We start from the raw sequence: 18,500 nt of genomic DNA, 5'->3' as shown, positions 1-18,500 counted from the left end.
CCATTTCCGGGAACAGGGAGAAATTGAATGTATGAAAGTCCGAACGCTGAGTGCCAGGTATCAAGCTTGCCCAGCGATGCTATGCTGCTCTTCACTGATGCACAGAACACTAGTTTAGGTAATCAAAAAATGAACAAGGGAGGGGAAAACCTCAGGTTTCTTGAGCCAACGTTTCGACAAGGGGACTTGTCTTCGTCTGGGCAAAGCGTTCATCATTGGCTGGGATTAAATAGGGCCTTCGCTCCGAGGAGGAAGGCCACTGGTGGGGGAAGGAAAGTGGTGTGAGAGGGGATGCGTGTCAGGAAGGGGGGGGGGGGGTGAATCTTGATTCGTTAAGCTGAAATAGTGGAAAAACTTATATCCGGGGGGTGTGTAATGAACAAAGGCTTTGAAGGGGCTGCGACGGGGGGGAGGCGCTGGTTGGACCAGTAAAACTAAGATTAGAGGATTAGTCAGCGTGGCACAGGGAAATGAGAACAAGGCAAACAAAATAGGCTGGCACTGGAAGGAGAAAGAAAGGGGGGGGGATGGGAAGGGGAGGCATTTCCAAGGAAGGACAAGGAAGGGGGGGGGGGGGATGGCTCGAGTTCAGAGAAAGCCAAAAAATGGGGGCGGAGGGGGTAACAGGAATGTCATGGTTTCCGAGAACTGATAGTAGGGGATAAGGAGAAAAGGAAAAAAAAGAGCTGAACAAAGGGACAGGGTGAGAAGGCCGGAAATGTGGCGGAAGATATGACGTAGGAAGGGTGAAAAGGGCGATAATATACGTATGCGAGGTTCTAGGAAATGGTCTGGCCACGTGCAAGACATTTGTTAATTTAAAATTATGCTAACCCTGGAATGTACCTGAGAGATTCCAGGTTTGCTCTGGACATGTGAATCTCTGTTGGTTGCAGTGTTTTAAATTTGTGGATTAGGAATGCTTCTCTGTATTTTCTGTCCCTAGTCGATTTGAAGCCTGACTGAAGAATGAACAATTTGAGTCCATCGAATTTGTGATGGCGTTGATTAAAAAGGGTCGACACTGCCTTCTGTTCATTCCGTGTTGTGTCAGACTGGTGCCCGTTTAATCTGGCACTCATTGTTTGCCCGGTTTCTCCCATATATTGTTTCTGGCAGAAGGAGCACTGGAGCATGTAGATAATATTGGACGATGTGCAGTCTAAACTGGTCTTTATATCGAAACTGAAATCGCTTGCCGTATTTTTAACCGTAGTGTCCCTTTGTAAATGTTTGCATGTCTTGCATCTAGGTCGAGAGCATGAAGTTACTGTCGGTGGTGTAATAAGGGAGTAATTACTCATTGACGTCCACCCGAGCGCAGCCATACGGCTACAAAGGAAAGCTATACAGCTTTCTCAGAAACCTCGTAGTTAAAGAAAAATTCGTCCTGGTCCGGGGTTCGAACCCGGGACCACCGCTACACCGGAGCAGTCGCTCTACCAATTGAGCTAACCGGGACGGCAAGCGTATGGTAGGGCGAGAGCGAATTGATCAATAACTCGATGTTATTGAAGTTATTGAGTGGTGGTTTCTTACCGAGCCTAGCATGCACCAGGATGTCCTTCATGTTTGTGTTGCGTCTGTATGTTACCCTTGGTGCGTCGGGAAATATTTTCTTGAGACGGTCGTTACCAATTAAAATGGGGTGGTAATTCCGCAGGATATTGTTTATGTTTGGAAGCGCGTTTGAGTATTTCGTTATAAGTGCAGGAGGTCGTTCACTGTTAGCTTTTGTTCGTTTTTTAAGAACTACATCTCGTTTCAATGTGGTTGCTCGTTGGAACGCATTATTAAGGGTTGTCTGTGGTTGATTTCTGGTGATTAGTGTGTTTTTTAGCGACTGGAGTTGTTTCAGGTAGTCGTCGTCGTCGCTACACATTCTTCTTAGTCTCGTTGCCTGTCCTACGAGTATACCTTGTTTCCAGTGTCTTGGATGATGGCTAGTGAAGTCTAAGTATTGCTGTCGGTCAGTAGGCTTCCTGTAAAGTGTGGTTTTGAGCTTGCTATTTTCTAAATGGACAGTGGTGTCAAGGAAATTGACTTGCGTTTTCGAGAAGTTGAAGGTGAATTTAATGCTGGAGTGGCATGAATTGAAATGTGTGACGAATGCCTTCAGGGTGTCAGCCCCATGCTCCCATATCATGAAAATGTCGTTGATGTAACGCAGGTATATAAGTGGTTTTTTTTAGAAATGAATTGAGAAGTTTAGATTCTAGTAGCCCCATAAAAATGTTCGCGTAGGTGGGTGCAAAGGGAGTGCCCATGCTTGTTCCAAATACTTGAAGGTAGTAAGAAGAATCGAATTCAAAGTAGTTGAGTGTTAGTACCAATTCAAGTAGCGTGAGGTTCACTTCAGTTTCGTGCGGGTGAGGACTTTGAGTTAGAATTTGGGAGAGTGCGTTGATACCTTCATTTATGAGAATATTTGTGTACAAAGCGCGACGTCAAGTGTGACAAGTATGCTATCTGCTGAGATAATGGAAGCGTCATTCAGAGACTCTATTATGCGGAGAAAGTGCGGTGTATCCTCGACAAAGGAAGGGAGGTGGGTCGTAATATCTGCAAGATAGTTGTTCAGGAAAATTGATAAGTTCTCTGTGGGCGTGTTATTGTTTGAAACGATAGGTCTGCCGGGGATATCTGCGGTAAACAAGTCTTCTGCGGAAACCTTATAGATTTTGGGAAGTAGGTAAAAGCGTCCTGCCTGTTTGTTTAGCGGATTTAAGAAGTGGTAGTCGGACTGCTTGAGTTCCCTTGATAATAAGTTTGCCAGTTTGTTCAGAATCAATTTACAGAACTCTGAAGTGGATTCTGAATCTAATTTCCTATAATGACAAGGGTTGTTGAGTTGCCTAAAAGCTTCTTTTTTGTATTTTTCGGCCGGCAGAATAACTATGCTACCTCCTTTGTCTGCAGGCTTAATGACTATATCGGTTCTAGAAGCTAAGTGGTTCAGAGTAGCCTGTTTCGTTGGGGTAACGTTTCTGCGTTTTAGAGCTTGCTTTGTTTGGTCTATAATTTCTTTCGAGACATATTTAATGTGGAAGTCTAATTCGGGACTCTGCAGCGCTTCCGGCTTCCACGTTCTTTCGGCTTTGAGAGGGATGGGATTAAGGCTGGTTACTTCAGTTGGGTGGGCACGTGTTGACCACGTGTTACAGGAAAGAGCTAGGTTAGTAATCAGGGTGTTCGTTTTTTCGGCAAAGAATTCCTTAATTCGCAATCTTCGCGCAAATTCTGTGAGATCTCTGTGAAGTTCATACTCGTTAAAATTATTGTTAGTTGGACAAAATGTAAGGCCATGCTTCAGAATCCGTTTGTCGCTATCACTTAGGGATTTGCAAATATCGACAATATTGCTGTCAGTGTCCTACGGAGGAAAAGGCGTATCTTTTGTCTGTATCGAAATTGGCGGGCGGTTGGTAAACTGTCCAGATGTGTTCGTATCTAGCGGAAATTTATCTCTAATTTGTTTACGCTGCTGTTTATCGTGCAGCTTGCGTTCCATTCTGGCTACAAAATCTGCTAGTGCCTGGCTTTCGTCCGAATTTAGTTCTATCTTACTAAGTTGATCATCGAGGGAATTTAACTGCTCTTGACAATGTTCTTTTAAAATAGCTATGAATGAAAGGGATCCGTCATTTGAAACCTTTTCCCATCGAGCGAGGAGTTCAGGCCTGAGCGCACCGAGGGAGCACCTAACATTAACTCGAAGTCCTTTGGGTATTGTCCTGTGCTGCGAGTAGGATTTGTAAGTGTGTAGGTGGAATCGGTAGTTAGTTTGTTTCGTGGCTACTTTTCTGGCGACCAGGAAAATTCGTCTTTTCGGTTCGGGGCGATTGGTGCTGCCAGATGTAAGTGATCTGCGCTTGTGCCGAGTGGACCTCTTGACGGGTGTTGTGTGTTTAGGGGACTTCTGTTTGGGGGTGGTATCGGTGTCGAGGTCCGCGTCGGTGACAATCTGGGTGCTAGTGTGCGCCACTAATCGCGTAGGTGTCTGTGTGAAGTGGTGGCTTTGTTGTTTAGTCGCTACTTCCGGTGGGATTCCTACGTGCTGTTCCGCTGGTGTGGGATCCACGGTTTCCGTCTGTGTGCCAGCGTCTCGAGTCTCTGGAGTGAACTGTGTGGAGGTGTCCTGGGTCCTAGCGGTGGGAGGCTGTGTTCGTTCCTGGGTGTTGTCACTTTTGTGGGTGGTCTGTTGTTGAGTGTTGGCCAGAGTGGGAGAAGGAGCATGAGTGGGCTGTAGCGTCCACTTAAATGTGTTTCTCAGATGAGTGTAGATGGGTGTGAGCAGGGTTTTTCTCTTTCCATTTAAGCTACGCAGGCCGCCCAATTTTTCTTTTTGTTTTCTTACCGTGCGCAAACTTTACGGTCTACCGTTTGGGCTTTTTGTGTAGCGCTTTCCTGTCATCCGACGTATCGATTCGAAGATAAGCTGAGGAGGCTACACAAGCTTGCAAAGCCTACAGCGTACATCGCAAACAATCTTATCTGGTGATGTCATGTTAGTTCTTTTACTTGTTTTCTGAACGAATGATTTTTGAAAGTTTTTGCATACTCAAGACATTGATAAAGCAAGATGTAAAGGTTGAAATTATGTTTCTAGCAGCTTGTGGGAGCAGAGAGAGAGATCCGTGCACGATGAGCAAGATGATGGCGATAGCTTAAAAGCAGTTTTGCAAAATAGCACTTTAGACGCTGCAACTGTAACCAGGTAATTTCAGTGCAAAATACTACTGCGGTACGTGGGGTGGATCACGAGTTTTCAGTGCTTGAAGTTTTCGCCAGGCTTTATCTTCCAATTCTGCGGGTTCAATGATTTTTGAAAATCTGGGTCTGTAGCTGCAACCCGAGCTGCTCGAAATCATGAGTAAGATAAAATGGGACCCGGAAGCACATGCAACAGTGAACGCCCACTTCTACGTCGTTACGGATACAAACAATCAATTTCTTTTTAAGCAATCAAACAGATGGTTTGCTGATGCAACTTTGACTCCTAAGTCTGAAAACAATCCCCTCGAGCACTTCCCTTGCGTTCTGAGATTTGTATTTTTAATGAGATTTGAGCAGCATGCGCATAATGCAAAAATACAAATCTCTGAAATCAAGGGGTTCGTCGTGATGGCTATCAGGTTTAGGGGTCAGAGTTGCGTAGCCAAACCATCTGTCAGACTGCTTGAAAAGGAAATTGATTCTTTGTATCCGCAACGGAGTGAAAGTGGGCGTTCACTGTTGCCCGTGCTTCCGGGTCTCATTTTATCGTGTCTTGTACCTCTTGACTCCTTATATATTTCATAGGTAAGCACCGCGTTGTATTTCACTAGTGGCTTATCAGTTGCTGCAATAATATCTGCTGCCGAGGTAAAAAAGCATCTCTTTTTGTACAAAACAGTGGGAAAGGCACGGACAAGTAAGCAGGCGGGACGAGCGCTCTCTCTTCCGTCTTTTGCTCTGATATAATGCCAATATGACCCACCAACTAGCTCAATTGTCCACTACAAGCAAAAAACTGGGCGATATTTAAGCTTCGCCTTTGCGAGTTGAATCCCGTAGAGTTTTCACGGCTCGTTTCCATCGCCTACTTAACTACGTAATTCCAAATTCGCACACTCATAATTACTCAGGTACGCATCCATACATGTGTCTAGGACACTTCACGAATTCGAAGCCCACCATGCATTTCCCGCATCAACCTTACGCCCGTCTTGAAAATCAATGCTGCTGGGCTCAAATCCCGTCCTAACATAATTTTAATTTCAGCTCAGGTTTCTATCGTCCTTCCAGCGAAACTTTTCGCTCACAGCCAACGGCACCATGCGGTTATTCTTTTTGTAGGCAGAGAACAACCGACACGGGAACAACATAAGTTTGTGACCGGATACGCCATCTCCAATGCATACTTCAAATTCAAGCATGTCATTGCTGACAGGCATGCGGCCCAAAATTGAGCCATTCTTTTCAGTCACACGGGTGTTCTCAAGTACAACTTGCTGTAGGTCGCATGTAATCATAACATCAATTAGAGGGCTGTCAAGTAAGTGCAGCTCTGGCTTCTTATTCCTTTTTATAGATTGAAGATTAAGATCACCCGTCATAATTATCTTCCTGCTTTTACGTTCAGTCATATATTCGTACAGCGACGCAAGAAACAAATTAATAGTAAATTCCTTATATCGACTAATAACAGCGTAGTAATAACAACTACAGGGTCTTCTATGAATAGTGAGAGCTTTCAGCTGCTGTCGCCATATGAGCATGTTATGAGCACGATATAATCGACGCTGTTTAACATGGATTCCTTATGCTAGACCGCACCGCCCTCATAACACTGTGAGTGATCAGAGAACGTATATTGCTGTCGACGGCGTAACCGACGTTTCGACTATGAGGTAACGGCGGGATAAATATAGAATGATGAAGTTCTCTGTTGCCAGCAAATGCGCATTTCTTAGAAATGATCAACTATTTTAAGCGCTGCACATGTAGAGGGGAAAAAACGAAAAATAACAGAATTTCATTAAGCACTGTCATCACAATTCCTGTCAGTCACTAGCCGTTGCATTTTCGTGGTGGTTATTTCAGGTTTGATCCCAAGACCAAAAGCGCAGGTCCGACCCCGGCCGCGGCGGTCGAATTTCGATGGAGGCGAAACTCTAGAAGCATTTGTACTGTGCGATGTCAGTGCACGTTAAACAATAGCAGGTGGTCAAAATTTCCGGAGAGCTTCACTGCGGCTCCGCAGTTTCTCATCAAAAATTAGTTGCTCATCAAAAACGCGCTAGCTTATGTCGTGATCTGAATGTACGTGGATGCTCAAAATATAACAATGGGACGCACATGTTCCTAAGACAAACCTGTTCCGTGTATAAGTGTGTGGAAAGAGAAGTTTATTTTTTTTTCCGAAAGCATCAAAAATACGAAACAAAACAGTTGAACTCAAACATCTGATCATTCAAGCACATGCGCAGTGCCGATGCACTGAGCACGTCAGTAGTAATGAGGCCGACACCCGACCGCCGCGCAATACGATGAAGTATGTCGACCATTTGCGCAAAAACTCAGCCTCGCACATTGACAGTGCGTCCACGCATGCTTGCTCAAAAAGGCGCCTGCGGAGGCGTTGCAACATTGGAAACATGGTTCTTTGCGGACGCCCATTTAAGTAATACGCCCCACGTTGCCGCCAAAAAACGAACATGCCGACACACAAGAACATATTTGCAATCAGTTCGCGTGAACTAGTGCGCGCTTCGAGGCTGGTTACAAACATCCGTGACACTAGTACCCAAAAGGTGCGCGCCACTACACAGTCGAACATTGCGTGCCGCAATGTTTCTAAGAGACCGCATTGCGGACATCGGAAGGAGGGCGCCACGCCCCACGCCGCAAGGCGGTTTCTTGTAGGTAGGACCCGCCAGCTTAAGTACCTGATATCTGCAGGAAGTGCAGGTGAGGTCAGTTGGCGCCAACGCGCCCGTCTCGTTTTCTGGAGTTGTTCGCGAGTCAGTTCTACTACCGTTAGTGCCTCACACACCCTGGAGGGCGGAGTTGTATCAACATCCAGATCGGGCACGCTGGCAGACAAATACGCCAGTGTGCGACGCACGTTAACGAAAAATGCCGGCCGGCGGCTGCTCGGCTGTAGGGCCAACCAGGTGTTGTGTAAAAAAACACATTACGCGCTGTACCCAGAAAGTATGCGATGAGTGTTCTCCCGGGATAGTCTGGGTTTCGCACAAGATCGCGTAACACTCGCAAGGCGAGCACATTACACATGGTGCGGATGCAAGGTATACTAAACCCACCCATGTACGATGGAAGGCGCATGAACAAACGTGACACAAGTTCGGTTTTGCCCGCCCAAACGAAAGAGCCACAGGCCGAGGTTAGCCTGCGAGCAAACGTGCGCGGTGGGTTTGCGTCGCGGGCGACAGAAAAACATGCGGCTAGGATTGTGGAGTTAACTATATAGCTGCGCTCTGCCATTGAAAGGCGGAAAGTTCACGTCACCTAGAGATGTTTCTCAGCATTCGTGCGGAGGTTAGTCCAGGTTTCGCGGGCTACTTCTCCGCTGGCGAGGAATACTACTCCCAGGACATTCACTCCCTGCACCCACTCCACCTCGCCCGCAAGGTTCGGAGTGAAGGTGCCAAACTTTGCTCCTTGCTTTTTCCCCTGTTCAATAGGGCCCCGGATATCTGGCTATACTCGTGAAACATCCGCGAAAAATAGGCGTAGCTATCCTCGTCATTGAGAAAAAGCGAGACGTCGTCGGCGTAGGCCGAAACTTTGATTTTGGCCCTGACCAGGCAGAGGGAAGCCGCGTATGGATGGGCTGTCGTTAATACGCCGGGGGAGTGGACCCAGGCATAACACGAAGAACGTTGGGGAGAGAGGGCATCCTTGCCTTATGCCCCGGGTGACTGAGAAGGGAGCGCACTGGTGGCCGTGCTTGAGTGTGTGGAAAGAGAAGTTTATTTTGTTCTGTGTTAACATAAAAATACAAATCAAAACAGCTGAACTCAATGCTCTGATCAGTCATGCACACGCGCAGTGACGCAGCACTGAGCACGTCAGTAAGGCAGTAAGAAAGCCGACACTCGACCGCCGCGCAGGACGATAAAGTATGTCGACCATTTGCGCAAAAACTCAGCCTCGCTCATTGACAGAGCGTCCACGCATGCTTGTTCAAAGAGGCGCGTGCGGAGGCGCTGCAACATTGGAAACATTGTTCTTTACGGACTCCACGCTGCCGCCATAAAACGAACATGCCGACACACAAGAAGATATTTGGAAACACTTCGGGTGAACTAGTGCGCGCTTGCAGGCGGGTTAAAAACATGCGTGACACTAATATCCAAAAGGTGCGCGCAACTACACACTCAAACATTGCGTGCTGCAAAGTTTCATGGAGACCGCACTGCGGACATCGGGCGGAGGGCGCCACGCCCCACGCCGCAAGGCGGTCTCTTGTGGGCAGGAACCCGCCAGCCTCGCAGCCAGCCGAAGTCCCTGACATCTGCAGGAAGCGCAGCTGAGGTCAGTTGGCGCCAGCGTGCCCGTCTCGTTTTCTGGAGTTGTTCGCGGGTCAGCTCTGCGACCGTTAGTGCTTCACACATCCTGGAGGGCGGGGTTTCATCGCAGACACGTACAAGCGCTAAGAAAACACGGACAGAGAAGAGACTTGGACACTCTTCTCTGTCCGTGTTTTTTTAGCGCTTGTACGTGTCTGCTATGAACCAACTAGCCCAAAGGTCTGTGCTCCTGGGGTTTCATCAACATCCAGATCGGGCACGCTGGCAGTCAACGACGCCAGTGTGCGACGCACGTTGACGAAAAATGCCGGCGGCTGCTCGGCTGTAGGGCCAACCACGTGTTGTGTAAAAAACACATTACGCACTGTACCCAAAAAGTATGCGAGGAGTGTTCTCCCGGGATAGTCTGGGTTGCGTACAGGATCTCGTACTCCTCGCAAGGCGACCACATTACACATGGTGCGGATGCAAGGTATACTAAGCCCACACATGTACGATGGAAGGCGTAGGAACAACCGTGACACAAGTTCGGTTTTGCCCGCCCAAACGAAAGAGCCACAGGCCGTGGCTAGCCTGCGTGCAAAAGTACGCGGCGGGTTTGCGACGCGGGCGAGAAAAAAACATGCGGCTAGGACTGTGGACTTCACTATATAGCTGCCGTTAGTGCCTCACACATCCTGGAGGGGGGCGTATCATCTTGAGTGTGTGCCCGACGTGAAAGTGAAATCTAAAGAAAGCGCCCACGTTTAAACGACACTTCAGAACATATAACAGAAAATGGGAGGGGTTGTACGAAGAGCTGCGGATTGGTAACTGATAATATATTCATGTGAAATGGTATTTTGATGACGGCTGCAAACTACTCATTATATTTTCTCGCTTGAAATCAGTATGACGAGCCAAGATGTTCACTGACAAAGTGCGCTTTTATGCTTACATTGTGGAGTTGAAACTTCCAGAGCGTCACCAGCGGGCATGCGTACTAGTATGCTGGGTCACAACGCTGACGTTAGCACTGATATTCGCGTATCAGTTCATATCAAAAACCTTGCTCGCAAAGACACTCCCTACATGGGACCGCTTCTAAATGACCTACAAGTTAACACTCCGCGCCTCATCGCCTTGACAGCGTCTTGACACGAATTCGCCAACCGTACAGGCTAGCCGTGGAAACAATACCGGTACTGCCATTTGCAGAGAAGCTTTAATTAGCTCCGAGTTACCCTGTCCCCTACGATGCCAGGCAACGAGTTATTCGGGCTGCAGATCATGCTTAACGACCTGACACCGGAGGAACTGTGCGTTCTTCGTAACCCCAATATTTCCTGGCTTCCACGCCTTCGAGAGCTGTCCCTACACAGCATCGCAGACGCGATATGCGAAACTATCGTCATCCAACCCTTTGAGGAGCGCCTGTACTGCATAGCATGGATCCGCTACTGGCTGATACCCCTGCTCAACATCCAGACGTCGGCATGTTAGTTTTGTGGCGGCAGCGTGGAGTGGCTTCCTTAAAAGGTCGTCCGCAAAGAGCACTGTTTCCAATGTTGCAGCGCCTCCGCACGCGCCTCTTTGAGCAAGCATGCGTGGACGCAGTGTCAATGAGCGAGGCTGAGTTTTTGCGCAAATGGTGGACATACTTCATCGTCCTGCGCGGCGGTCTAGTGTCGGCCTCATTACTGCCCTACTGACATGCTCAGTGCTGCGTCACTGCGCATGTGCTTGAAAGATCAGAACTTTGAGTTCAGCAGTTTTGCTTTGTATTATTGTTGAGATTAGAAAAAAATAAACTTCTCTTTCCAAGCTGTGGAAACAGTACGGTACTGCCGTTTGCAGTGAAGCTGCAAACGGCAGTTACCCTGCCCCCTACGATGGCATCCAACGAGTTATCGAGGCTGCAGATGATGCTCAACGACCTGACACCGGAGGAACTGTGTGTTCTACGTAACGCCAAAATTTCGTGGCTTCCGCGCCTGCGAGAGCTGTCCCGACACAGCATCGCAGACGCGAAATGCGAAGCTATCGTCATCCAACCCTTTGAGGAGCATTTGTACTGCACAGCATGGATCCGCTGCTGGCTAATACCACTGCTGAACATCGAGACTTGGCATTTTTATCGCCTCCGCACCGAACCGACGCTGGACGACTGCATCGCGTTGTTGCGGCGCTTGGCGGCCGCTTTGGGAATCGGCGACCGCGAAGCAACGCTCGCTTGGACCGTGTGTGAAGGCGCCGTCAACGCTTGCCTACTGACGGAAGAACCGGATGGCACGACCTCGGAACAGAATGTGGTCTACGTGGCCCTGTGGCATGGAGAGACCCTCCTGGCTTTCCACTCATTGGGTAGAACACTTCGCTGGAGAGTACATAACGCTCTCCGAGGCGAGTTTCGCGGCAACGCCGTGCGGGTGGAGGGCTTGCCTAACGGAGATTTCAACGTCTTTGTCAGTGCTGCCGAATGATTTCTGCGGGGAAGGTACGGAAACTGACCGCGCCAGCATCCCGTAGAATGCGTGGTAGGTTCCACGACGGGTGTCGGTGCATCATCCACGTCTTCTGCAGGCGACGATGCATCAACTGTTTACTGACACTGCTCCTCATGGCAATATTTGTTCTGGCGTCGGGGACTCTCAGTGGAAATTTTCACCGAATCTTCTCGCATTCTTGCATGGCTTAATATCGGCTCAACGTAAGGCCGTCTTACTGTGACCAGGGTGAAGATCTCGGTGTAATCTTCTATTTTAAGAACTTGTTTTTATTTTCATTTAATGTCTCAATTAAATTTTTGTGGAAGGTTTGTTTATTTTTATTGACTTTTACTAGTGACAATACCTTACTAACGGCCACATATTCACTGAACCTTTATGAAAAAGGGTGTATACGTCGTATAATGCAGCGACGCTTTTTCATTTTCATAGTTCTTATTGCGTTTACGTATGCCAGCGCCTTATCGTAGACTTCTTTCCGTGGACCATGAGAAGAAAGCACTTTGCATGTGCGTGCTAGACTGTGGTTGTGACAGGTATCCTTTGCGGCTGATTTTGCAGTATTCGATCCTGCAGGCGGAAATATGCGCCATTCTTTTGGGTTTTATGTCATATGCAAGTAAGGTGGATTACAACTTCATCCATTCTATTTTCTACATATGTCAATACTTTTATTTTCTATACCTGCATTTGGGGGTGTGCAAATGAACGCAAAAATAAACTAGTCTCTCAGAGCCTTCGCCAGGGTTCAATTCTGCCTGCAAAATTTAGAGCATATTTCGCGAACGCGTGTTTCGTCGCCACGACATCAATCCCAGTGTTGGTAATGTGTTGACGAGTAGCGATAAAATTTTTATTAACAGGAAATGTTTTCTTATGTAAAATAAAGGAATGGCCTCGGAAAAATTGTTCCGAATGTAGCTTGACAGTATCCCGAGGCCCACTACTGCAAGACTTAAAAAAAACAAAAATATTCCGGTCAAAGCGACTGGCTGATACTGAAGCTATGTTTTACCGGACACTACTTCTAGATTATTACCGACAAGAGCTGGATCAGTTATGTCAAGCTAAATATTATAATGGAAACTTTTTAAGGTCTTCTGAGCACCGTGTGATATGATTTGGTGTGTTACATAAAGTTCTAGGCAAAGTTCTTCGATCCAGGTATTGGTCTCTCGTTGTAACACCCACATAACGCTTGGTGAAAGAAATTTATTATGTTATTGCATGCATTAAATGGATAACGTGGTGCAGAATTTCTACAGGGTGCGCTTTTGTAAAATGTTTTGCCGACTGAAATTCAACGCTCAGTTTCAAATTTCATGACTTGATCGGCATTCCAGTCTTTGCTCGGTTATGTGCAGGCCTCTTTAAGTCAAGAAATCGTGCTTGGAAGTCAGCCGCATATATCGGTATTATCTTCTAGAAGTTGAGGTATTGTGAGCGCTATCAGCAGATAGAAGTGCTATTTTCAAGTGAATGAGAAATGCTTATTGGATGAAGCGGTCGCTGGTGCATAGAACGCCATTTTCAATTACATGTATTCGTCTGATGCAAGCACGAATTTTTCAGAGAAGAGTTCAATTTGCCAGATTCATCGACCAGGGATCTGGCGCGTATGATGTGCGTTTAAAGCTTGCAGTATCTGCAAATACTGGTATGTTCTTCAAATATCACTGAAAAAAGCGTCCCACGCTTGGAGTCTGAACAGCAGCGAATGGTTTTTTCGACAATGAAGTATTTTTTCGGCGTTACTGGAAAATTCATTGCTAGCAGAGCGAAGTGGATTTAGAGCGCTGCTCTGAGGAGCCAGTTCGTAGGTTTCGCGTCAAAGTCGTAGTCTTTGGCGGGGGCTTTGACGTCGGTGTTGTCGGCGTAGTAGGCGCAATACGCCACTTGAAAGCCGTGGCAGGTAGCCGCAGACCGAAACGCCATCTGCCACGGCTGGACAGCAAGAATGGGCAAGCGCAAGGTGGTTACCAGGGGAAGATTCCGGAGGGTGGCTAGCAGCGAAACACGCCACCTGCGAGCGGTGACAGGAAGCGTGAGAACAGCTGCATTCAAATTTCGCCTCATCTACAACCCTAATAGTCTGTCAATTTTTATTTTCCTACATAGTAGCGGAACGGCTTAGAAAAATACCGGTTCCGAAGTGCTGAAAAATAGTTTCAAATTTATTTAATACCAACCTAAGTGCATCGCCTGTATTTATGAACAAGATATCGCAAAATCCTGAAGGCCTTCTTAACCACATTCTTACAGAAGAAAACTGGCAGCACTTTCCTTGCCATCTATTTTGCCTAAAATTAGAGCCTAATGTTCTTCTAGAGATTACTGCGTGAGAATTCTGGTCGGGACCGGTTCCATTGCCGTTGTGCAGTATTTATCAGTCATCACCTTGTAGATTGGTCGAGTGTCTTCTATTGAATTATGTAATAGAATTATACCATTCGGACACAGTAGCCCGCAATAGAGTTCAGTTCAGTTCAGATTATTACCTTAAAGACCCCCGTAGGGGTATTACATAAGGGGTGGATTATAAAGAAAAATAAGTACAATGGTTGCCATGTGGGTTCAACATACAATATGATCTGTTAGTGCTTTGGAAAAGTTGGATGGGCCGGTGATAGCGGCGATGCTGTGGGAAAGGCCGTTCCAATCTAATGCTGCTCGTGGGAAGAAGGAGGCAGCGAACGTGGTCGTATGGGTCCGAGGCCGGACAACTTGAAGAATGTGACCAGTGCGATGCGATATGCGAGCTGGTGATGTGATATAGCCTGCGTAACCGCGGGTGCTGTAAAAGAACTTATGAAACAGGTGTAGGCTGGCAATGCGGCGACGAATAACAAGGGTTGATAAGGCGGATTCTGCTTTTAAAGACGACACGCTGACTTGGTATGAATAGGTATTGTGAATGAATCTAGTGGCACGGTTCTGGATGAATTCGAGGGCATATATGAGGTGTATTTGGTGTGGATTCCATATGGGGGATGCATATTCTAGTTTCGGTCTGATTAGCGATTAGAGCACTCCCTAATTCCCTTTTTCCAAACATTAAACCACTTTCGGGATTGGGCTTACTTGAGAAATGTTTGCTTCTTCAGACTTTTCAATTTAGCTGTGCCCTAGGAATGGTCCACCGGTGGTCACATAGTGGTGATGACGTCACGGCCCTCTAAATCGCATTCACAGACCGCGCAGAGTCACCATACCACTACTGGCGCAGTGGTACAGCGGATAAGCTACGCGTCACTGCAACAACCCGTGCCGGTCTCAAACACTGCATTCGGTGGGGCTCGTGAGACCCAGGTCGCTCGTCCGCAGCTCCCGGTAGGCCAATACTTGCCAACTTAAATTTCATTTAATTTGACAGCAGTGGGCAGTTTTGTCAATATGCTGTGGACAGGTAGTGGTGACTTCATAAAGTCTCGTTCTTTCACGTGACTAATAGCGGAATTTCATGACAGTGAAGGGAAAAAGATTTTGCGAAGAGACAACATAAATGAAATCGCATTAAAATAACGGGAAATAAACTAATCCAAAACTAGGTACTCATTCGGTTGACTACCTTTCCCTTACTTTCTTTTGATAAAAGTTCTAATGACGATCAGATTGATTCCTAATGAGAAATTTCAGCGCTGCTCTGTATTGTTCAGAGGCGCCAATGGCAAATTCCTATTGGCGGCGGCAACCAGCTTGTGCTTCGGCGACGCTTAGCTGCTGCCTTGCAGGAGCGATCCTCTTGATTCTGTCATCGGCGGCGCTAAGTCTCTGCTCAGATAGCTCGTTTCGTAGCAGCCGCAGGTCAAGATTTTCCACATTGTTGCCTCGTTCGTTCGTCAGAAACAACTGGCTGGGACTATTAGTGCAGAAGCCTTACTTGCCTCATTGAGCGAAAGCTCGTCTGTGTGAGTGATAACACTGCATGGTACCAATAAAGATCTGGGGCCTGTCTGCTTCCTTCTAGGAAGCCTGACCAAGAACCGCATAACAGCATGCAACAAACTCTTATGATCTTAAAAAGACAAATCTGAAACTTCTAGAAGCGGTGGGTGGCTCTGAGACAGGGAGGAGGGGCCGTAGCACGCAGTAAAGGGGTGGAGACACCAAATTTGTGTTTGGTGCGTTATTAGTTTCAAACGTTTCTTATGGCTCCAGGAAGCATGATACACACTCAAAGATTCATATATTCACAGTGAATAATTTATTATCGCAGTTTTAGGGGAACGATTTTCGGTTTCGGAGCGCCGAGCTGTATAGTGACGTTACAGAGTAGTAAGATGAACTACTTCGCTTGATCACGTGGGCTCACAAAAGTTGTGACGCACCTACTGCTGCATCGTCTGCTTTCTCATACACGTGCTGACCAGCGCATGAAAACAAGCAACGGCATGGCTACTCCCAGCAGCTCGGATTCCGACTGACCTGATTCCAATCAGTGAGGACATCGGCTTTATTTTTTAACGCACGCTAATATCGCCTTCGCGGGTTCGCGTGAGCATTAAGCATCGCTGCGCCGCTCTACCCAAGTTGCGCCCACAACCGATGTCACACTACGCCACCGTGCAGCAGTACCTGAGTGCTGCTTGGGATGGTGTACAAATATCACAAGAAAAGACAAGATCGCCTTGTTATCACAACTGCCAGCTATACTCGAGCAGCGACAAAGCATGCCTACTTATGTTGGGAGCTTTCGGCAACGGCACCGCTCGCGGGCGCTCCGGGCGAAGAGCTCTGCTGCTGCTTGGCTGCCGTGGTCGCCGCTAGGCCTATAGTCTGTTTCGCAAGCGGCCGGCGCTTCGGAAGTCGCCAGCGCTATAATAAAAGACCTACTTTTCACATATAGCTTTACTGTCAACAGCATCATCTCACAATAAAATAATAGTATGGTCAATCTCCTGGAGGCCTTCGGCAGCGGAGCTAGCGGGCGCCAGGTGAGCCGGACCCCAACGTCGGGCCAGCGGCTGCTGTGAGGCGGTTGTGGCAAGAAATTTGCTCATATCACAGTTGTCACCTCTACCAGCAGCTCAGTATTGGTCAGCGATCCTCAGAAATGACACTTTTTTCACATTTCTTGTTCCATGGTTTATTATCTATGTCAAGAACACTCTTTAGCTCGTTTTTATGACGTCGCCAGACAGTATCCAGGCTCGCCGCACGGCCGGCAGCCTCGGCATACTTCACGTCCGCACAGGAAAATACAAAACAGCCATGCTACCAGAAAGGACGCTTTCTAGATTCGAGCTACGACAGCATGACTGTGCGAAAACGGGATCTTTCGGCAACGACACTGAATGCGGCAACGCCGGGCGACGACCTGCGTGCTGGTCCCAGACTGCCCTAGTCGTCGCTAGGCCTAGCGGGTTTCGCATCGACCCGGCAGCTGAGGACGCTTCGGGACTGGCCAGCGCTCAGGAACGTGCTCCGCTCAGCACCCCTTTACAGTGAACTCGTCCCATAATAAAAGATTTTTCGATTTACACGACATCCTCAGCAAGGGAGCTAGCACACGGCAGTCGAACCGCACCAGGTAGCAGCAGCACAAAAGCGGCTATGGGACGAAATTTCCTTGCATCGGAGTCATCACTTCTACCAGGAACTCGGTATTTGCCAACGATCGTCAGAAACGATGCATTTTTGATATTCATATATCCCAGGGCTTGCTATGAACGTGAACACACAATACTATTGCGTTCTTCAGATGCCGGAGGTCGGCACGAAGACTGGCGCAGGCCGCCCGACTCCAAGGAGTGCGCCCTATGTCATCATGACGCTGCCGCTCTCCGCACTCGCATTGGCTGCCGCTTCCCGTCGTTGCGTTCGCCGCGAGCGGGCTGCCGTTGACATCTAGCAGGCCGGACGCAGGCGATGAGCTGCGAACGGACGTTGCGACGCGGTTCGGAACGGCGCGCCGCAGATCGCGCTCACTTTTCGCACATGCGTCCACGCCTTTAAGCATAGTTCGGCAATACTTTCACAAAAACTAACCAAGCAAGTGGCGGTTAGCAGCAAATGCGGCTCGCTGATGCGTCGACTGCGCTCACGCGGCTGTGGCTGTGCCCCGCTCATCGTACGTCGCTGTATTGCGGTATGACGTCACTAAAACTTTAATTTTTCTACCTACCTAGTGACGTGAGAGTTGGTGGCGCTAGCGATGGGTCTAGATCGTGAGAGTGAGCATTTAGGTAATATTTGGAACCAAATTAAAATATTTCTTAAACGTGTGTTGTGTAGAACACCTGAATGTGAATGTCACTTTGCGTTTCTTGAAGGCAGCGCCATGGCTTCGGGAAAGAGAAGCTTCCAGAACAAATGAGTTAATTATATGCTTTATTTTTGCATTGTGTAAATAAAAAGACAATAAAAAGCTACTAATAACTAATTACGAAATATAAGAAATAATGCACGTATATTTTTATAATGCGGACATTTTCTATCCGAGCCAAGACTATCCACCCTGTCCTCTCGGCATGGCGACCTGTCTCCATGGCGACCAAGGAAGGCTTACTCCGTAATCCCACCAGCAGTCAAATTTGGTAGGAATTTAACGATTCGAGTCGTTTTCTCGCTCGAATTTGGTCGTGTGGGCATCTTCAGGCAAATAAAAAGCTTCGTTCACCATTTGCTTGCTGTGAACGCGAGCCGCAGTATAGCGACAACTACGAATCGGTGGGGCGGGCGGCCTCCGCTTCACCGGCCGCCGCCATTATGCCCGACCCTATCGACGTTTCGGTGCCACGCTATTACACCAGTTTCGGGTTAGGGGCGCCTGCTTACCCAAAAACACATGGGGAGTTCGCGTTCTGCGCATGCGCACTTGGGTCCCGCTATTCCCCTATCCCCCTGAACGATTGGGTGACCCTATTCTAAATCTCTCTTGTTTTACGGTCTGCGAAAGGCGACGAGTGTGAAGGAGGCGTATATGGTTTCGTATTCTCCCAATGCGGGTAGCCGCAGTGATCTATAACGTTTTTTA

This window comes from Amblyomma mixtum, chromosome 9 (assembly GCF_055824585.1).
Source record: "Amblyomma mixtum isolate Tamu chromosome 9, ASM5582458v1, whole genome shotgun sequence".
In the NCBI taxonomy this organism is placed as follows: Eukaryota; Metazoa; Arthropoda; class Arachnida; order Ixodida; family Ixodidae; genus Amblyomma; species Amblyomma mixtum.
The sequence above is the reverse complement of the archived record's forward strand: the minus strand, read 5'-3'. Positions refer to the sequence as shown.